This window comes from Pituophis catenifer, unplaced genomic scaffold, assembly GCF_029215685.1.
Source record: "Pituophis catenifer annectens isolate HBS135680 unplaced genomic scaffold, rPitCat1.0.hap2 SCAF_3, whole genome shotgun sequence".
NCBI lineage: Eukaryota > Metazoa > Chordata > Lepidosauria > Squamata > Colubridae > Pituophis > Pituophis catenifer.
In genome coordinates this window covers 74,535,854-74,542,367 of record NW_027256883.1, presented here as the reverse complement: position 1 = coordinate 74,542,367, position 6,514 = coordinate 74,535,854, and positions in this window count along the sequence as shown.

The window sequence follows — 6,514 nt, the reverse complement described above, 5'->3', positions numbered from 1 at the left end:
TACTCTGACTGATACAAGCTGGCAAGACATTTGCTTCCTATTGTTTAGGATTACTGGATACCTGTGTGCTGAATACTTGAGTCAGCCTATTTGTAGTAGAGTTGCTATGAAACAGAGATTCACCTGAGTTCACAGGTAGGAGTTGCATCGTCTGACTAGAAAGATGCCTACTTCTCTCTTCTCTTCTAATTTTCTTTTCAAATTAGCATTTACAGCACCTAATATATGTAATCTAATATGTTATGGTGATTTAGGCTATACTGGTGCATTAATGTTATATATATATATATATATATATTAAGCTTGTCTATGTGAAAGAAGGGGAAAGTTCTTAAATAATGTTTGATATTATTCATTATTATTCACTTCAAGGTGTTGGTTATCACCTTCAAAGTGCTCCATGGCATAGGACCTAGTTATCTTCGAGACTGCCTGCTGCTACCGACGGCCTCCCATCGACCTGTGCGCTCCCACAGAGAGAGCCTCCTCGGGGTGCCATCAGCCAAACAATGTAGGCTGGTGACCCCCAGGGGGAGGGCCTTCTCTGTGGGGGCACCTACCCTTTGGAATCAGCTGCCCCCAGAGATAAGGAGAATGCAAGACCTCGATGCCTTCCACCGTGCCCTTAAAACCTTCTTTTTCCAGCAAGCCAGGCTGGCCTAACATTTTAAAAATGTTTTTAATTGTTTGTTATTGTTTCTAATCATGGGGCCAAATTTATATATATCGTTTAATTGTATTTTAATTTTTGTAGTTTATGCTTTTACTTGGCTGTTCACCACCCTGAGTCCTCAGGGAGAAGGGTGGTATACAAATTTTAAAATAAATAAATAAATAAATAAATAAATAAATAAATAAATAAGTCCTTATTCATCAATTATTTAATATTAGCATTGATAGTTTTTAATTAAATTTAAGTTGATTGCAGTTTCATCTCAATTCAGATCACATTTTTGTTCTGGACCTTCCGTTTTTTGCAGTGGAGGCCTAAAAAAAGACCACTTTCATGGGGGAATAAGCAAGTTGTATTTCTCTGCATACCTTCAACTTTTGTCTTTGGGAATCTGTAATTATCTTTATTGAGTAGCTTTAGTTACTGTATAAGATTTGGCGTCCACCTGTCTGGGGTTGGGACGTTGTTGTGTAAATACTTAGATGTTTTGGTGATAGACCTGATTGGTGCCTTTGGCATCATGAAAACACCTAACTATAAGGTGTTTATAGTTGGGATGTCTAGTTGGGATTCTCCATCCCAGTGTCCTGACAGGACTGCTGTATCATTGCATTGAATGGGGGAGCACCCCCTCCCAAAATCTAGCAGGATGAAAAACTTAATAAAGTTACTACTTTCCTACTCTGACTGATACAAGCTGGCCGGATGTATACTTTCTATTGCTTAGGATTGCTGTTCTTGTTCTTTTCTATTATGGAAAGTACCTTCCAGTTTTTCCAAACATTTCCTGACTACACCATTTGCAGAGAAGAGATAGACCTTCTCTTGAACAACAGAAAAGTTGTTGCGATATTTTCAGGATCAGACTCAATAAATTATGTAAGAGTTAAGAGTTCAAATATATCTCTCTTTATTTACATAAGGCATTCTATATTCACTGAATATTCACAGATAGAAGCAAGGAATGGGTGCGTGCAGCTCCTTATATATACAATGGGTGGAGCTAGGTATGGGAGTGGTAAAGTATGAATACATTAAGAAGTGAAGAATAAATTAACCCCTGATATCCCATTCATATACTATTTACATATTAGAGAATAAGGCATTTACATGTGACAAATCCCCCTCTAAATGCCGATTCGATATGCTGCACCAATTACATTCAGATTCAGAACAATACAAAACATATAACTTGGAAGTCAAGTATTTATGTTGCTTAGATGGCAAAGGCTTTGTCAATATGTCAGCTAATTGTTCTGATGTCTCACAATGCACCGCTTTAATAAATCCATCCTGAGATAATTGTCTCACATGTTTAAATTTTATGTCTATATGTCTGGACCTCTGTCCAATGGCGTCAGATCTAGATATTTCGATAGCCGCTTTATTATCTTCATGCATGACAAAAGGTAAGGCAGGTTTTTTCCAAACATCAGAAATTAAATCATTAAACCATACAAGGTTATTTGCTGCTTTAGATAAACAAACATATTCCGCTTCTGTCGTTGAAGTGGCCACTAAATCTTGTTTGCCAGTGTACCAGTAAACTGGACAACCGTTTAGGAGGAATAAATAACCAGATGTACTTTTTCTGCATGAAGTGTCTCCAGCCCAATCTGCATCTGCGTAACATGTGAGGTTTGGCTCCTTGACATTATTAGGCTCTAATATCAAACAAAAATCTAAGGTATTCTTTAAATATCTTAATATCCTTTTAACAGCTTCCCAATGGTACATTGTTGGTTTGCTGACATGTCTGGACAATAAATTGAGGGGTAAAGCGATATCAGGTCTAGTCCAATTGGAAATGTAAAGAAGGGAACCTATGATTGATCTATAGAATGTGTTATCTTTGAATTCAGGGGATGATTCATCTGCATTTCTTAGGAAGTCAGTCTGCATAGGAGTGTCACAGGGTTTGGCATCGCTTAGATTACATTTGTTCAAGAGTTCTATGATCTTATCTCTCTGAGAAAGCTTGAATCCTCTTCTAGTTTTACTAATTTGAACACCAAGATACTTATTTACTTTGCCTAAAGATTTCAATGAGAAATGTTCATTTAACTTTGTTACAAATGTTTCTCTTCTTTCTTTATGTTTACCTATGTACAAAATGTCATCCACATAGATCAATACAAATTCTATGTAATCATCACCCTTTTTAACAAAGAAACAGTTATCAGCAGTAGTAGCATTGAAATCCATAGTTTTAAGTACTTTCACTAAACAATCATACCATCGTTTACCAGATTGTTTTAACCCGTATAAACTTTTGTTTAATAACCAAGTCTCATTCTTGTTTGTGTATTGACTGTGAGGTGCTCTTACATATATTTCCTTATCTAATTTTGCGTGTAAATACGCAGTCTGTATGTCATATTGGAATACATCGAGATTGAGTGCTGATGCTACAACTAGAGCTGTTTTGACACTCTCAGTTCTTACTGTGGGGGAGTATGTGTCAGTATAGTCCTCCGGATATTTCTGTGAATAACCTTGTGCAACTAATCTAGCCTTGTATAGAGTATTGCCTCCCTCTAAATTTTTAATTTTATATATCCACCTAGTGCCAATAATGGTTTTGTCCTTTGGTGCAATTGCAGGTGTAAATACATCTAATCCTTGTAAACTTTCCATCTCTTTTGTCATTGCTAATTCCCATTTTTCTTTTTCTTTAGGAGGAAGTTTTAACACTTCCTCATACGTATTAGGTGTCGTTGATTCTCCATCCATATGCATTATATAATCTTTGTATTTATTTGGCATTTGGTTTCTAGTGTTTCTAATTGTTTTTTCAGGTTTACTATTATTATCGTGCAAATATCTTGCTTCCTTTTTTGTTAATGTATCTGGCTTTATTTTGTGTTGACTGTTTGTCCATGTTTTGGTTTTGTTTCTATGTTTGTTGTCATTTTGCTTTTCTATAGTCCTTTTCTCTTGGGATTTTGTATCTGTGTTGTTGCTTGGGAATATTTCATTAAGATGTATTTTAGACCAGTTGGCCTGTTCATGAAACACAGCTGTTCTGGAAACTATAAATTTGTTATTATTATCAATGAATCTGTACCCTTTTGTACCTGTCTCATATCCCATAAATCTAAGTCTTCTAGACACATTTTCTCCCTTTCTTCTTAATTGTTTAGGTATGTGTACGTCTGCAGTGACTCCAAATATGTGCATGTGTGCTAATTTTGGTTTCCTATTATACATCACTTCATATGGTGTCTTATTTACAATGCTGGACCAAGTTCTATTTTGTGTGTAATTGGAATATTGTAGGGCTTCTGACCAGAATTGTTTGCTTAAGCCAGCATCTTCCAATGTGCATCTAATCATGGTTTGTAATGTTGAGTTCTTCCTCTCTACAATTCCGTTCTGGAATGCAGAAAATGGGCTAGATGTGTAATGTAACATTCCTTTGTCCTTCAGCCATTGGGAGAATTCCTTAGACATGAATTCACATCCCCTATCTGTCATGATTTGTTTTATTTTGATATTGTGTTGTGTTTCTACACGTTTGTAAAATTCTTTAAATTTCTGAAAAGTTTCATCTTTGTGTTTTAATGTGTAAACAAATCCATAGCGACTATAATCGTCCACAATGGTTAAGAAGTAACGTTTTTTATAAGTGATTGATGGAGTTAGTGGACCAACCAGGTCCATGTGTACTAAATCAAAAATTTTGTTGGTTGACCTTGTTGATTTTCTAGGCCTGGGACTAGTTTTTAGTTTTGTAGATTTACATACTGAGCATTCCAAATAGTTTTCACAATTTTTTATTTTAACACCTTCTGCGTGTTCAGTCATTTTTTGTACTACAGGAAAACTGGCATGTCCTAACTTCCTATGTAAAACATGAGCACATTCATCATGAATTGGCTTACCTATTTTTGGTTTTTTTTCATTATGTGCATCCTTGTGATCATGAGCTACTTTACATTCATCATTGTCACTGTTGCTAATGTTTCCATTATCTAGTTCAATACAATCTTCCATATTTGAATCAATGTTGTGTAACCATTTTTCCTTAGTTATTAAATAAGGTAGGCCTCCCTTAATCATTACTGTACCTATATCTATTTTATTTTTCTCCAAGGTTGCTTTTCCTTTTGAAAACACAATATTAATATCAGAATCTCTGCTTAGTTTTATGGCACTTAGTATGTTATGAGGTATTTCAGGTATCAGTAATACCCCCTCTATTTTTCCTAGGCCAGGTAAGGTTACATTCCCTCTACCTAATACTTGGACCTTTTCTTGGTTAGCTACCTTTATTACAAATTTATCTTCTACAAATGAAGATAATATACTTTTATTATTAGTGGTGTGATTAGTTGCTCCAGAATCAATAAGCCAATTATTGTTCTCAGTTTGCTGTATGTTAGTGTTGTCTTGTTTGTTTAGTCCATTCAGTGAACCAGATTTTCTATCCTTTGAATTATCTCTGCCCCCTCTATGCTCTTTGTAATTTGGTGGGCTTCTATATCTATGTCTATCAATGGAAGACTGTCTATAGTTGTATTTGTTTCTGTGTTCTGACCTATGTCTTTCTTTTGAAATTTTGGGGCAATCTCTTCTATTGTGTTCCCTGGATCCACAGTTGTGGCATCTAAATGTTTCATTATATCTTTCTTGGAAAGCTACTTTTCTATATGGTTTGTGTTCTATGTGGTTGTTAGGGCGACTCCTCCTTGAATTGTCTTCAGCTATTAACTTATTGGATAGACTTTCTATGGATAAGTATCCTAGATTGATTGTGTCTAAATGTGACATATAATTATCCCATGATGGGTCAAGTGAGTTGATGATAACACTTTTCATCGTTTGGTCTGAAATCACCTCCCCCCTTAAATGCAGTTCAGCTCTTATTTTGTTTAAAGATATTAAATGTTCACTTATGGAAACCCCTGGTTTTATCCTAGAAGAAAAGAAATCTTTAGACATTCTTGTGGTAGTAGCTACACTATCACTGTGAAATAAATTGAACATGCATTGAATAATTTCTGAGACAGTCAGATTTTGCTTAATGCTGTGATACATAGCAGGAGATACACTAGAAATTAATAAGAAAAATGCTCTATGGTGTAAGCAGTCTAACTTTAGAGTCCAAGGTCTTTTTGGGGGATTAGTGATAAAAAACAATAAGTTTTCTTTCATAAAGACAACCTGGAGCTGCTGATACCATTCTTGTAAATTAATGCCATCTATTCTCAGCTTTGGGAAGTCACTGGGCAAGTTTCCGACATTATTGGGTCCATTACTTACAACCGGAGGTAGTCTGTGGTCTTGTAAATGCTGGAAATTACAAAACGGCGTGGGAATGCTCGCGACGAGCCTGCAGGATCCTTTCAGCAACTCATGTCTTCCTGGGCCGTCTGCGTAGTCTTGCGCATGCGCGTTGCTCATTTCGTTCCTGGAGTCGTCGTGAGAGGTTCTCGTCGTTGCGGCTCGCTCGTTCTGCTCCTCCTCAGATGAATCGGTCTCCGGCTCGATCTTGGGGGTCCTGACGATGGCGGTTGTTCTTTTTCTTCTCTTGAGAGCGTTGGTGCTTGCATCGGTCTGCGGTGTGGGGCGGTATCTGCAGGGCTCTCTGGGTTCAGGCGTCGATGCTCTCGTCGTCAGGATGGGAGCGGGTAGATTTTGAGACGTTGGCTTGCTCGCTTGCTTTCTAGTTGACTTTTTGGTAATCTTTAGTTTCGGTCCAAATGCAGCAAAAAGCGTTTTCATTGCTGACTTTATTTGAGTATCTGTTGAATCACCTTCACTTTCCGATTCTGATCCTTCTGAGGTGTTTGACTTTTCTTTTTCGTTTTCATTATCTAGTAATGTCTTTCGCGCCAG